General features: G+C 35.8%; 1 non-coding gene across 1 annotated transcript; it reads right to left on the bottom strand.

Moving 5' to 3' along the window:
• Positions 1-491: 491 nt before the first annotated feature.
• TRNAN-GUU (transfer RNA asparagine (anticodon GUU)) lies at positions 492-565 on the bottom strand. Its single transcript has one exon. It is a non-coding gene; the product is annotated as a tRNA-Asn (tRNA).
• Positions 566-17,025: the final 16,460 nt, after the last annotated feature.

Genomic DNA, 17,025 nt, shown 5'->3' with positions numbered 1-17,025 from the left:
TCACTCGAGGGAGTAAAAATATTGTATCAGGGAGTCGAGGGAGTAAAAATGTTCACTCGAAGGAGTCAGACCCATTGTGAAACAATATTCACTAGAATATATATAGAAAAGACCCTTTAAAACTAAATTTTTCAATAGTGATGGAATATGAAGAGATGTCCTAGTTTTAACTTTCATACTTAAAGGGCTCGTGAGACGTAATTTTGGCATAAATGTTTGAATCACTCTACTCCTCTTAAGAAAACTAATTTAATAATCTAAGTTTGGCCAGGATTTACTCATGTACCAAAAAAAAAAAAAATCAAAATTGGTTTAGCAGTGTTGGAGGAGTTAACGGTAAAACACTTTTGCATATCATTTACATATATAATTATAATCAGTTTGTTTTAACATAATAGCTAAATACACAACCAGGCTTTTGGTGACATTTCCTCAACAACTTATCATACAAATTTAATCAATAATTTAAAACAAATATCCCATAAAACTAACGCCCCCGGGTGGGCTTGAACCACCAACCTTTCGGTTAACAGCCGAACGCGCTAGCCGATTGCGCCACGGAGGCTGATAGGGCTAGGCTTTTGCAGCTGAAAGATATGGGACGTCTAGTTACGCTATAAATTTTCCACTTCCTACCGTTCCGTATGGAACATTGAGGGGGACTTTTGTGCCTCTCTAACAAGGGCAAATTAACTTCGGGGCCATTTTTTCAAGGTGATAGTGCACATTTAAAGTGTTCATATTACAAATTGGGAGAGCGCAATGGCTTAATGTAGCAAAAAAAAAAAAAAAAGCGTCTTAAAGCTTTCGACTCGACCCATATGTCGTACGTTCCGCTAGTTAACCAAATGACGACGTGGCAGAATCAGTAGCTTATGTGACTCACGTGCCAAGGGTACCGGGTTCGATTCCAACAGCAGTCAACTTTTTTTCGTTTCTTGCTTGAACCAATAAAGTAGCCATTTGTAGCTAGAAGTAAAATGTTAATTCACTATATGTTTATAATGAATTAAAAGAATAGAAATATTCGAATCAGTTGTAAAATCTTTCAATGTTCCACTTAACTAGCAACGAAATGTAATCTATTTCGTAATATATTGATATCACGAGTTATATTATGGTTACCACAGTCATTGTGTATAAAATGTTCTTGACGCTTCGTGTCTACATCTGTTGACAGCGTGAGAATTACAAGGGGGATGAGAAGGAAATCCCCTTTGGTAATGCTAGATGTTACTATAATCAAAGGGGATTTCCCCCTTATTCCCCTTGCAATAAGCGGCATCTATTTCCAACATTGGGGGAGGACGGGTAAGACCATTCCCATATTTTTTAAAGCGATGTTCAAAATATTTATTAAGTTGAAAAACAGTACTGTGGAGGATCATGGGAGCAGAGTTGTCATCAAAATTGGGAGGCGGGCAGATTTGAGGCTTATTCTTGGGGAATATTAATTTCATTTCATTTTCTTTGTGGCAATCGGACACAAATCATCACATTTCTCCCCCAAAATCACATTTCAAATCGGATTATTAGGACAGTCGCTCAGTTTCAAAATTGGAGGGGACATGTCTCCCTCATTCCCCGTGCCATTTGCGCCAATGCTTGTAATACACACACAGTCAACAGATGTAGACACGAAGCATCAAGAACATTTTTTTACACAACGACTGTGGTAACCATAATATAACTCGTGATATCAAAATATTTACAAATAGATTACATTTCCTTGGTAGTTAACATAAAACATTGACAGATTTTACAACTGATTGGAATATTTCTATTCTTTTAATTCATTATAAACATATGGTGAATTAACATTTTACTTGTAGCTACAAGTGGCTACTTTATTAGTTCAAGCAGAAAACAAAAAGGTTGACTGCACCGGAATGGAACCCGGCCGTCACTTGACAAATTTGCGCAACGTACGACATATGCGGCGAGTCGAAAACTTTAATACGCTTTTTCTCTGCTATATTAGGTCATTGCGCTCTCCCAGTTTGTAATATGAACACTTTAAATGTGCACTATCACCTTGAAGAAAATGGCCCCGAAGTTCATTTACTAAAGTCTGCTTTCTCCTTGTAAGTGCGGTGGCGAAAGAATGAATCACGACACAACGTTATACAAGTAAGCTCGAAGTATCAGCCACTTAGAATTACGCCTGTGTTGCTTTGGCTAGAAGTATCAGCCACCGATTGTCTGCATTGTTAAAATTAATTCTGTACAATAATACGGTGCAGCGGACCAAGAACTATTGAGTTCTTGTTGTGTGATGGCGATTTGAGTTCAAGAAGAATTGAACATTTAATGGCGGAACCAAACCGAGGTATATCTGCACTTATATTACTTAACTACAACTGAGTATGAACTCCGGAGGAAAGCTGAAGGAGACCAGTGCACACTGGACGAAATGCACAATCTAGCTGTGCAAAAGTCAAAAATCAATTTGCTTGGAATTGCACCCATAGTACCCGTAATGAGTCAGAAAGAAATCAGAGATGACAGGCAACAACTGTAGAAAAATATAACGTTTTGCAGGGAAATGGATTTGCACATATAAAAGACAGGTTGTGATACAGCAGCAGGTATTACTAATGTTGGTCAGATTTAGAGGGTCAAAGTTAACCCATCGTGCTCAACGCTTGCTGGACTATTAGGAATCGAGAACTGCTGCATTTGATGCTGCAGGGATGTACTATGATTGAAGTACAAATTGACTGAAAAATTAAATGCGTTTACTACAAATAGCACGCGTATAACATCGGAAGTTGCTGTATGGCTCTGGAAACATTTTTGTAATTTCACTTTAACGGTAGGTGGATTCTAGGGGAGAGGGAGGAGAGGGGGACGTATAAATAGAAACTAATAAAACCTAATAACTTTTGAACCACCCAACCAATCTCGATCAAATTTTCAACATGTATGAGAGTATTGGATGTTTTTTTTATCGTTTCACTTTGACGAGCCAGTATAGGGGAGGGGGAAGGGCATATATATATATATATATATATATATATATATATATATATATATATATATATATAATTAAAATAAAAATGATTGCCTTTGTGACTACATCACTCTCGAACCACCCGACCGATCTAAATCAAATTTTCAACATACATGAGTTTAGGGGTAGGGATTGCTTTAGGCTATTCACTTTGACGATGCATCGTAGGGTAGGGAGAGGGGAATAGAAATTTTAAGATTATAAAAAATATTGATATTAGTGTTGAATCCATAGTTTTCGGGGTTGTAATGGAATAAAGAGAAACAGTGACACTTCTGATGCTGTTTGAATCCAAGTTCAGCCCTGATGGTTGGGGAGGGGGAGGATTCAACGTAGGGGAGGGGGATAAACATTTAAAAATGAAAGAAAATGATTAATATTAGCGTCGAATCAATAGTTTTAGGAGTAGCTGAGATTAGCAGTGACAATTCTGATGCCGTGTGCCGCAGCACGAGGAGGGGGAGGGGCAGCTATATATAATAATAATCGAAAATGACCAATATTAGTGTCTAATCCATAGTTTTCGGGATCATTCTGATGAACTGTGACATTTTCGATCCGGTTTAAATGCAAAATCAGCTCCGACACTTGCGGGAAGGGGAGAAAGAGACATATAAAAATGATCGATAATGGCCACTATCAGTGTCGAATTTATAGTTTTCTGGGTCGCTTAGATTAACAGTGGTACCTTCGATCCTGTTTTAAATTCAAATTCAACTCCACAACTTGGGGTAGGGGTATGAAGAGATATTTAATATTGATCGAAGATGACCGATATTAATGCTGAATCCACATTTTTGGGGGGTCGCTGAGATGAACAGTGACACTTTCGATGCCATGGCCCGCAACATGGGGAATGGGGAAATATACATATAAATGACCGAAAATGACCAATATTAGTGTCGAATCCATGATATTTGGAGTCGCCGATATGATCAATGATCTTTCCGATGCTGTTTAAATCGATGTCATTAAAAAAGAAAACAGCATATTTTACGGGTACTAAACACATGAAATACGGAGTTGTGCATTTAAATTTTCATTTCAACCCAGCGAAGCGGGTAATATATACTAGTTGTAGTATATGAATACACAACGAGAACTGTGAAGCCGGATTTTACAGCAGCAAGTTTCATTCAAAAGAAACACCTACGTATAAAGAATTTACTATTTTTTTACTTATCAGTGTTGTAGATTCAAGAAGTCCGAATTTATAATCCACTCGTTACAAAAACACTAACCTTCGTTCAAAAGGTAATTTTCGGAACAACACGATGAGGACATACACTGCCTCACAGCGTGGCTTTGAATAAATAACCGCGGCTCTACTTTAGTTTTTAGGGGCAAAAGCCTCCACGCAAGTTTTGAAATTTGACGTCCGAAAGGCAAGAAATGGAGCGAAGTGAATGAAATTGTGCACAGATATTGTAGACAAAAAATGAGGGAATACGGGTTTCGCATTTTCCTGAAAAAAAAAAAAACGGTTGGGTGGGGCAAGGACCCCTCCAAACCTTTGATCATGAAATATCAAAAGTGCTAATAACAGAATGTCAGAAGTGCCTAAAGGACATGAAGAATTTCAACGAAAGTTTGTGTAAGGAAAATGTGAAAAAACGAACGAATACGGGTTTTTGTATTTTAGCGGGAAAACGGTTTTAGGGGGGCAAAAGCACTCACCCAAAATTTTAAAATTTGACGGCTGAAATGCAAGAAGAAGTGGACCAAAGTGAATGAAACTGTGTACAGGTATTGTAGACGTAAAAAGAGGGAATACGTGTTTCGTATTTTCCTGACAAAAAAAAAAAAAAAAAAAAAAAGTTGTTTGGGCCACAGTCCTTCTAAACCGCTGATTACGAATATCAAAAGTGCAAATAAATATACGTCAGAAATTCCTAGAGAGTATGGAGAACTGTAATGAAACTTCGTGAAGGGACAATTTGCAAAACAATAAACAAAACGTGTTTTAATCTGTGCGGAAAAACAAAATAAATATTATCGTAATATCGCAGGAAGGAGTGGACCGAAGCAAATGAAATTGTGTGTAGATATTCTAAATGTAAAATAAGGCCTTTCGTGTTTCTCAAGTGTTCCTAACCGATTTACTTCAAATTTGGCACATCAACAGTAAAGGGGAAATAAATCAACACGTGTTTTTCTTTATGCGGAAAAACATTGTAAGGGTTAGAGGCGCCTATTGAAATACTATTAAATCGTCAGTGGCGTATTTAGGAGGGGCTTCCGGGCTTAAGCCCCCCGAAATCTTACTATAGTAAAGTATATGAAATATCTTGCAGAATTTTCACATTTTCAGGCAAAGCCTCCCCCGAAAGTTAGTAAAGGCCCTCTCCAAAACAAAATCGTAAATACGCCACTGCTGTTAGTTGACGCACATGTTTTCTACATTTTTTCTCTTCCTCCTGACCTCTCTGTATTAAAATTTTCATTTGGCCCCTGTCTGGGTGGCGATCGCCGCCTAGCCACCTGGGCCAGTCCGGGCCTGGTGCAAACCCATTTCCCTGCAGAACGTCATAGTGTTCTACTGTTGTTCCCGTCATCTGTGATTTCTTTGTGACTCATTACGGGTACAATGGGTGCAATTCCAAGCAACTTGATTTTGGACTTTTGCACAGCTAGATTGTGCATTTCGTCCAGTGTGCAGTAGTGCGTTACAGAGTATCTGGCATACATGTCTGAATAGTAACATCAAATCCCACATTAAACAGAAGGTTTTGTCTCATATAAGCTTGGTACTCTAAAGAGACCAATCAAACATAAGTATTTCCATTTCCTTCAAAAAGTACGCATTTAAAAGAAATGCTAAGCAATTTTCTCTCTACGTTCTTTTTTCACCTTTTGTTTTTCATGTGTCTACGAATGTCTTCTTTAACCCATATTTTGAATCTCTCTGAAAACGAACTTACTTCAGAAACTTTTCCCTTCATTGTGGTATGAAAAGAATAATGTGTGTTACGATTAGAATCAATGTTCACTAAATTCTCACTGGATAATCACTAGAATTGTTTAAATGTAAATAATATGGGAAATCTCGATACCGCAAGTGTAACATGTATTCTCACATACAAACGGAAGTGGAAATAGGCTCACTGTATAGAGTGACCAAAACAGATTACGATCAATCATTGTCTTTGAATTGATTGTATTGTTTGTTTAATTTTCCCTTTAACCCGTTACTTAAAAAGACTTTCGGATCCATTTGTGGTTGGAAACTAACGTATGTATATACATTAGAGCTTTATTGTAAATTGAGAGTAAAATGTAACAACAAACTTTAATGCCACTAACAGGAATGCTTTCGACAACAGTTAGTGAGACTTCGTTATTTAAACAAATCATTCCTTGCTAAGTTCTCTCCTAATTGCTTTGAGTATCTATTTAAACCTTTCATGTCCAAAAATAAAAAGAACACTCTAGGCTGTCCCATTTCGAGAGAGAGTTTCGAACTATAAATTCGTTCCGTATGGCGTCCAAAATAAGCACAGGAAGTCTGGTTTGACGAATTCACTCATTTTTCCATTCATCTCGGCACAACAGCCAGGTATGCTCGTTTATGGCTTCAGCCGAGTATGCCATTATTAGCTTGTTGAGTCTGGGATGCCAATCGTAAGGGAAGTTCCCCGAAGAGTACGCACTTAATCTTTAAACACGTAAAGAGGAAAAGGAAAATCACCCAGAGTGATAATTTCTAACACAAATGTTTATTAATTCCTTAAGGTCAAAATTGAAGGAAAATATAGAGATATAGAAAATATATACTCTTGGAGGACGCATAATTATAAAACAACGCATTTGCACACTCTTAAAGGATTATGCATCTAAGAGTAAGCAATGTGTCCTCCAAGAGTAAATATTTGCTATCTGAGAATAGTACTATTACAAGACAGCAAACGAAAATGATATTATACAATCCAAAGTAAATTATGACAGAAACACGTAAAGAGGTATAAAGTTTTTTAAAAAAGGTTTTGTAAGAAATTGATATAAATGAATACAAATATAAGTGTAACATCAAAAGTATACAAATTCTTGATAATGAGGGAAACCAAAGAATAGCCAACAATTACCTAGGCCTAGAAAGTGAAATTACAAAACAAAAATGAAAACTGCCAAATTATACATAAGTATAATTGATACTGCCTTTAAACTAAATAGAAACTTATATGCGCAAAGGAAACAAATAGAAACATTATAATGAACGTACGCATCTAAAATCTGACATTTTATGATCATTAGCAGCTGTCACACTTAAAAAAAAGCGAGGCTCTTATAATATGAACAGGCCTCATGACACCACTTTCTGCAGGCATGACACTGTACCTAATACTCGGTGATGGGTTTCGTGTACTGCTCATCACATCCAGGGCAGAAATAATTCTTCTCGGATGAAGATCTTGGTTGGTCTGCAAGAACTCGACATCTTCCTTCAGTCTTGGTATCAACTTAATCCTTAGGCCTATTCCTCTTGCAAGTTACTTTTGTGAATGCTACAAGTTCGTTTTTGAGTGATGGTGACGTCATAATCTCAGACTTCTTCCCTGCTCTTTTTCTCTTCTGTACACCTGAGTGTTTAGGAAGAGGCAGACATGCTGACGGATGTACTGCTACTGGTTCATCTGGAACATCTGATGTTGCACCATTCTCTTCGCTGTCAATAGAGTACAGTTGTTGATCGGTCACCGCCGAAGGTTGGAAGTCTACATCGCTCAAGACGTCAGGATTAAAACGGTGGATCCCTGTAGCCTGCCACGAACTCTAAACTTTCTCAATTGTTGCAATCCTCTCGTATGTAATGATGAAGATGCCGGAAATGTCCCTTTGTGTTATTCCTTCCCCCAGGTGATCAATGGTGGTTGACCATCCATTTCTCACATTCAGCTACAAATGCGGTCTTCAAAGGTTCGAACTTCTTGTCAAGGGGCTGTAGCATGTGGCTTGCATGCGGCCTACAATACAGCACTGTTTTCAAAGTGCAGTGTGTGGTGTAATTATCAAGAACAAGCAATAATTCATTCTGAGTGGGTTTCACGAGGCGAGAGAAATGTTTCAACCTATCCAAGAAAGTTCGCTGGTTATATTATCCAGAATCTGAGACCACAGGTAAAGTTCCTGCAGGCCCATCTTCATACAACTCCATTTTCATTCTGTTTCATGATATATGACGGCTGGAGGTACGTACACTCCAGTTGGACATGCAAAAGAGAACAGTAATTGTCAGTCTCCTCTCACCAGACAACTTCACCCACTGTCTTTTCTGGATTGGCGAAAGTCATTTTGAAATTTTGAGACAGTTTCATCCATATTAAACATTCTATGGAAATTGTTTGTCTTGTAAAATTGCCTGCAACTTGCTGAAGAATATCGTGCATTGAGTTTTGTTGAAGCCAGTTACTCTTTCAAGGCTGCCACTAGGGTTTATATCAGATAAACCTATTCATTTTGCCTCAAAGTAACCCCGCAGCGTCAAAAGAATCTGACAAGGTGTTTTCAACTAAGAGTCAAATTCAATTGTCTACACAGTCCTCCGGTCCCGAAAAGTGTGCGTACTCTTGAAGGGAAGAAAATGTGTACTCTTAAAGGAATCGCACTCATTTTATAAATCTACCACAAAGGTGCAGTACTGCCGTGTCGTGACAAAACGCTGTAACTTTCGCGGAGCAGTTTTGCGAAAAAGAGCCGTAAAGTTTTCATCCGAAAATGTGATCTGTATCGTGTAGAACCAGTGTAACTAGGCAATAATGGTTAACCAATCAATTTTCACCAAATTTAATCACACAACATGCATTTACGTAACATTACATTTAACCACGTGTTTCCAAAGTCAAGATACACTGGTTCTACACGATACAGATCACATTTTCGGATGAAAACTTTACGGCTCTTTTTCGCAAAACAGCTCCGCCAAAGTTTCAGCGTTTTGTCACGACACGGCAGAGTAGTTTCCAGACATGATAATATTGTCCGCCATATGCCCAAACTTGATTGTGACACAACATTTGACACTAAGTTTAGAAACAGAATATATCTGTATTTAACTACATACACTAATTAGTGGGAACTCAATTATTACACTGGAAGTATCAAAAATATTTACTTGCCAATAAAACATAGAGCACAGATGCTGGCAGCAAGCAACTTGCATACAACCACCTTTCACATAACGACGCTTCTGCAGAAATACAAACATCGTACAGCGTTGCCAGATCTGGCAAATTATTTATGTTGGTGCTGGAGCCCCGGAGCACCCACGTAGTCGGCGCCCATGTGGGCTTGTATGAAAGGTCAAACGAGTGGAAGGCTGTCTAAAATGTTGAATTTTACTTATGAGTGAAAAAGGCTTAAATGTTTTAAAACGACGATAAAAGCCTGTAGATCTTTACATTTAAATATTTTTTATTGTTGGCAATGATTATGTTTATTGTTTAAGTATTGCGCTGGGGTGAGAAGAAGATAAATAAACTCTCTTTAAATAGTTACTTTTATGTATTTTTAAGATCCTTTACTAATGATTACTAAACTAAGTTACCTCAAGAATAACGTTTTTTTTTTTTTTTTTTAAGTTCATATCGACAAGAGAGCGATATTGGATTAAGATTTTATCTAGGTGCAGAAGCTTGGTATATAGGTCTATTCAACCTTTGAAATCTTACATGATCTGAGTTCAGATCCGTTTCTATCCTTAAAGTACGGTAGTATTTTAGTACGAAAGGACCAAGCACTAATAATATCTATTATTGAAGAATAAAAGTAATTATTATTTTGGCAGATAAGTGCATTTCATTTAGGATCTAATAATGGATTATTAATCCAGGTAATAATGTATTATGATTATCTCATGGGAGTTTTTTCTTACTTGATCTTGATTATTTGTGTTTTAGTTGGTGTTGCTTTTTTAACTTTGCTTGATCGGAAGGTTGATCCTAAATATTTACCTCCTGTCTTCGTTTTTTACTTTATTAGTGTTATTGAGAATTTCTTATTTGAGTATTATGTTAACTTTTCCTTAGGTTTGTTTTTCTTGTGTTGTACCAGAATGTGTTGTTTTCTTAATATTGTACAGTGTTGTATATACTGTAATAATTGCGGGGTGATCTAATTCATTATATTCTTTGTTAGGGGGTTTATCAGTGGTAGCACAGACTATTTCTTATGAAGTTAGCTTAGCTTTGATTTTGTCTTTTTTCCTTTTAGCTGAGAGATATAGACTATTATGTTTTGGTTATTTTCAAGAAGAGTTGTGCTTTTTATGAATCACATTTTCTTTATCATTGGTATCGTTTGCTTCTTGTTTGGCGGAGACAAATCGAACTCCCTTTGATTTTGCTGAGGGGGAGTCTGAGCTTGTTTCAGGATTTTTAAAAATGAAATGAAATCTTTGTTTTTACGTCCCACAGTTATGACGGTTTCAGGATTTAATATTGAGTATAGAGCTGGGGGAAAGGGAGGTTGCACTTATTTTTATAGTCGAATATGCTAGAATTTTATGAGTTTTACTTTTAGGTCATGATATCCTTTCTTTTTTTGTAGGGCAGTGTTTATTTCTTTTGGATTTATTTGAGTACGAGGGACCCTGTCCCTATTTCATTATGAGAAGTTAGTGTATCTTGCTTGAAAGTGCTTTTTGCCTCTTTCCCTTAATTATCTTTTGTTTTCACGCGATATGAAACTTTTTATTTCTTTCTTAAGTGCATTAAATTAAGGATAATTTGTATGTTTCGAAAACATATGCTTATTCTCAGCCAAAGAACTAGTTTTTATTTAATAAAAAAATCTCATAGAGTGGATAGATAAGGAACGAATAAGAAATAAGCGAAGTAAATGACTAAGAATCTGCCCTGTTAGAATGTAAGGGTCTTCTACAAGGCGAGCTCCAATTCAAGTTAAAAGTAATACTGTGCATGCTATGATTCAGAATATAATTTGATCCCCTAGATAACACCATCTCCAAGATAATGAACATGTATATATACACATCTTTTATAGATAATGATAACTAACACCATCCCCAAGATAATGAACATGTATATATACACATCTTTTATAGATAATGATAACTAACACCATCCCCAAGATAATGAACATGTATATATACACATCTTTTATAGATAATGATAACTAACACCATCCCCAAGATAATAAACATGTATATATACACATCTTTTATAGATAATGATAACTAACACCATCCCCAAGATAATAAACATGTATATATACACATCTTTTATAGATAATGATAACTAACACCATCCCCAAGATAATAAACATGTATATATACACATCTTTTATAGATAATGATAACTAACACCATCCCCAAGATAATGAACATGTATATATACACATCTTTTATAGATAATGATAACTAACACCATCCCCAAGATAATGAACATGTATATATCCGCATTTTTTGTAGATAATGATAACTAACACCATCCCCAAGATATATATATAATGGATATACATATATACATATCTATTTATGGATGATGATATAATTAGCAAGATCTCAAAGATGATTGATATAGACATATACATTTTCTATTTCTAGATGATGATATAATTAGCAAGATCTCAAAGATGATTGATATAGACACATACATTTTCTATTTCGAGATGATGATATAATTAGCAAGATCTCAAAGATGATTGATATAGACACATACATTTTCTATTTCGAGATGATGATATAATTAGCAAGATCTCAAAGATGATTGATATAGACACATACATTTTCTATTTCGAGATGATGATATAATTAGCAAGATCTCAAAGATGATTGATATAGACACATACATTTTCTATTTCGAGATGATGATATAATTAGCAAGATCTCCAAGATGATTGATATAGACAAATACATTTTCTATTTCGAGATGATGATATAATTAGCAAGATCTCCAAGATGATTGATATAGACATATACATTTTCTATTTCGAGATGATGATAATTAACAGGATCCCTACCTTCATATTTTATAAGTAGTATATAGTATTAAGTAGAGATCGAAGGTCAACTTCTTACGTTGATGATGGGTCCTGCAAAATGATCTATTCCTACGCGACTATCATATGTATTAAGATTGACTTTGATTTTGCGTAGGAGCGGTATCCTGGCGGAGAATCACTAACGATTTGGTATTGAATACGAATAAGGAAAAAGTGTATGAACATTTGACCTGTAAATCGAATACGAAAGAAGTCAATCTTAAAAATAATCGGTCTACAAGCCCGGAATTCGGAGCATTGTGTGGCGACGTGCTTTAAAAGCTACCTTTCTTCTGAAAAGAAAATCGTGTAACACTACTCTTTTCTTCACTATTAACAGTAAATGGTGGTGCACCAAACATCTAGTCCAAGTGTGCAAAAAAACTGTGTTAAAAATTGAATTATGTATGTGAAAATTTAATTATTTGATAAAGAGTAAAAATATTACTAATGACGGAACGACACCATTTGCACTTATTGGACGACTTTCAAATCGTATTCCCTAAATTATGTATTTATTTAATTGATAAAAGGTAGAAATATAAAACGATTGAGTCAGGATTGGATGTTGAAAATTTGAAAACCAAGAGAATAGAAAAATAGTCATAGTAGGGAATGTACGATCGTCAAATCGAGGAGTTCCAACCATGAGAAAGGATCGGACACCATGATGGTCGGGGCAGAAAAATTAGAAAGAGTGAAAAATTAGTAACATAAAAATGTCTAGGATATTTATGGATGGTGAGTATGTAATTGTTGAGAAGCATAAAGAAGTATGTAATGTGTGTATGATTCCCATTCCTCTTCATAGTACCAACTGAGAGATGTTATCACTTCCGCTACCACCGCCGAAGTGCTATGACAGTTTACATTAAAAGAAAGGCGAGATGCTCGTTGCCTTGCAACCACTAAGCAGTCGTAACACTACTTCCAAACAATGTATTTTCGTCTTTGTTGTTTTTATTTGTTTACATTTTTACATTCACACAAAAAATAGTAAAAAAAATTAATGAACAAACGTGATATGTAACCTGAATTTTTATTATTTATAATATCAACCTCAACTTCAGATATTAGGCGTTCAGACGAGAAGGGAATAAAATCCTAGTTTTAAAGATAAATTAGTGATATTTGATGAAGAAAACATGAACTCGGACATGTTTGTTTACAATCATACTAGTGATGAATTCATGACTATAATATCGATGTTTCTGTTTATTATCAACGTCTTAATCCATGTTGCTCCTTATCCTCTTTATCTGATCTTACAAGAAAAAGAGTAACAATTATGCCAGTACAGAGCATTCAGTTGAAATTAGTCTATAATTCGTCAATTATTCCTATTATATGTGTTATGAACAACTATATAGTATTTTATTTTGTTATGAGTTTTCATATTACTCTCAATGTATAGAAATTATTTTACTTATGCGTAATTGATATAAATATCCTTCCAAGTCAATACAAATATTATTTACTTTGTATCGTAGTTTAATGTTAACAACGAAAATAATATTCAAGCACCGCGCAACTTGTATGGTGAGAAATAAATAATATATTGAATGGCATGTCGAACAGATTAATCGAATTTGGTCTATTAACATTACTAGTTCACATGACAAAATAATCTTATTCTTTTCGATATGGCCTTTAAATATATAAATCTGGAACGTGAAGTTAATTGACATTAAACAATGAAACATGTGTGCTTTATTTCTAAGCTTTTTCACATGTAGTATTTCCGTGAAGTATTTATAAAGAAAATATAAATACGAAGTTTAGATTCATGGAAAGCAATTTAGCTTATGCTCCGAATCAATTATTGTACGAAAATAATCTAGGATCAATCGCAAAGACACAAGTTCGAGGATATAGGTACTGTCTATTTTAGTTGGTGTCTTTACTAGATTAGTGAAACTTTCTTCTTAGAAAACTTACATGGAAGATCATGGTTGAATTCACTTTAATTATCTACTCAGAGTTTGGGAGCTATAGAAAAATCGTGACGGATAACCACAGTATTTTTAATGGTGAAATTTGGAGGAAACCAATGATGTGCATTAGAAGTGCATTTAGCTCGAGGCTCTGTGTTTTAATTCTAGGTAGGGCCCTGTTTCATTCAGTCTCGTCTTTAAGCTGGGCTCTGTGTTCTGGAAATTTTAATACCAGCCTATAATAATGGTTGGGATTAGGCTGTAAATTTAAGTTTTGGTTTAGGATGCATATATTTCGGAAAAGGTAATTTCCAAATTCTTGACCAAAGTTTTATTTTCAGGACAATAATAATATTATGCCAGGTGCATACCGAGGAATTTGTGTTGGATGGTCCGAAATCGAGAGATCGGAGGGGATAAGGACCGAGTGCTCCCCTAGTGTACTCCTAGTGTAAACAAAAAAACTAGTTTTAACAAAAAGAAGTACGACATTTTTAGGTTGGGAGGCGAACTTCTTAGGTGCATCCCTGGCCTTCATTAACAGAAACCAACTGATACAAACTGTTAAGCTTCTGTGCGCTATGATATGTTAATCTTTTAGCACTAAAATAAAGTTTAACCTCTTCAATAATATATATCAATTTCTCTTCCCTTTCCTCTTCTTCCTTCTGTCATACCCTCTACCGCGTCCCTCATAATACAATTTCTTCAGAGCTCTCTTAATATTTTTGTTTCTCTTCCTCTTTCCTATTTACCAACATTCACACGAGGGCATTTTCTTCGTTCCTCTCTCTCATTTTCAGACTACTTTCCCACCAACCTTGGGCTGTACATAATACTATGCGTATATCCTATCTATATAGAATAGCGAAGAGAAAGAGAAAAATTAAATTAATTGTTAATGTAGTATACTAACGTTCTTGTGTAATGAGGGAAAAATCAGTGAAAAAAAGTAATTAGAACGGCCCGTGCGCTGATGTAATTTTACAAAAATAATTATGTAAAACATATGGAGATGAAATCTATTCTTCAAACACTCAAATAATATAAAATCCTATCTCGGCATCAGATATTACGGTTTTGCTTTATGGAGCAATATCTAGTAATACTGATTAAGTTAAAAACACAAAGTAAACTGACAAACCGTTGGAATTGAGTTACGCATAAGAAAATTGAAGAAATTTCGGGAACAAAAAAATAAGATACTTATGCAGATTCGGGGAAACGGGGAACGTTTGGTAGCCTTAGTAACAATTATATAGTGCAATGTGAAGATCATAAAATGTATATATAAATTTGCTTATCTATGTAGGACAGTTTATAAGTTAAGGTTAATTCACACATAGTGTGCTATTACCACGCTGTGCCACATCCGTGCTGAGGTCCAGTGGCGGCGTAAGGGCGGGACAAGCGGTGCCCCTCCCCGGAGCCCACCGTCTGGGGGCCCCTGGCAGTAGGTAAAAAATAATTACTGTTAGCATGAACCGTACAATGGCTGTCAAGGTTTATAATCCACACCATCCCTAAAAATATGCGCAATTAATTGTCAATCAATATTACATCAAATAACGGATGTAACAACAGAACTATCCGCCTAATAAAGCTAATTAGTGCCGGATTTCCCTATAAGTCAAACAAGCTATTGCTTCGGAAGCAAGTAATAGGGTCCCGTCTGCTAACCTGCTTCCTAAAAATCACTGTTTATTTATTTATTCATTTATCAGTTCAAGAGAAGGACAGAAAGAAGGGATCAACGTACATAATGCTTTATTAGAGTACTAGCATTCTGTTGCTAATTAAAAGATCTTAGGTGCTATAGTCGCTGATTCACTTGTTTTACTTTTGTCTTTTTTGTTTTGTCCTTTTACAAGTCGAATTTTCAGCGAGGGAAACCTCTTTGCTTAGCTAGTTTCCCAATTTTTGCTCTTGTTTTTTGGCGTATGAATTTACATTTTAGTGCACAAATTTAAGTGAAGAAAATGTTCAATAAGAAAACAAGTGTTTAAATATTCAGATATGCAAAACACTTCAGCGTTATATTTAATTCAACTCCTGATTGTTCTCATGTGGAACAGTAATAGTTCCTGTGTAATTCCTTAAACCGCTTGGGATAGGTCCTATAGTTTCTAAGTTAGGGGGTTTAGAGAAATGATTTTTCGAATTTCCAATGGATCATAACTCTGAAAGGTGGCATTTTTCGGCCCATGTTTTTTAGAACTTTTTTCTTTCATTTCGTATAAGGAATCACCTCCCAAAGTTTGTCGGTATATATATATATATATATATATATATATATAGAGAGAGAGAGAGAGAGAGAGAGGGTGGGCCATTTTAATCAATCCACGGAAATATCTGAAAAATGATAAAACATAGAAGACATTTTTGAAGTACATTTTATATATTGCTAAGGGGGAAAATCAATTCCTCCAAAAGTACCCCTCACCGCCCCCCGTAAATGGGGGTAACGGGGGGTAACTTTGAAATGTCAAATGGGAATATGGGTCGAGTAATACCTCATTCGAAAGGTCTTGGAAAAGTAAGTAACGCTGTACCAAAAGATGTTTCATATTGTGCACCAGTTTCAAAATGGCCGCCATGATATAGTTCGGAAACTCCAGTACCCGTAGTATGAAAACCATGGAAGGTAAATGAATGGAACAAAATTGAAATACGTAAATATCATAGGGCATATCGAATGATGTAATCCCTCTGATCCCAGTGGCCTCCCTAAAGGGGTCTTGTGGGCTAACTTCAAAATTTCAATGTCCGACCGGACAACGGTTCGGGCGTACGCTTGACCTACCCAATGCTGTTTGGAAGGCAGACTTCATGGGTAGAGAGTTGCTGCACTGAGTTAATGCGGATGGCCACAGTTACATTTTGATTAACTATTAGCACTCATGTCATATTGTGAGCTTGAGGGACGAAACCGTGTGTACGTATATCCCCGAAATGCTTTCTGAATAACCAGCACGCATTGCATAAAAGTTTCTGTGGCGACGGAGATTAGCAAATTCACACGTTTGTAAGTTCCAGCAACTGCATTAATCGACAACTTCTTTCGTATAACGTTCCTTCTGT

Source organism: Thermobia domestica, chromosome 13, assembly GCF_964235325.1.
Source record: "Thermobia domestica chromosome 13, izTheDome1.hap1.1, whole genome shotgun sequence".
NCBI lineage: Eukaryota > Metazoa > Arthropoda > Insecta > Zygentoma > Lepismatidae > Thermobia > Thermobia domestica.
Note: the sequence above shows the minus strand (reverse complement) of the source record. Positions and strands in the feature narration are given on the sequence as shown.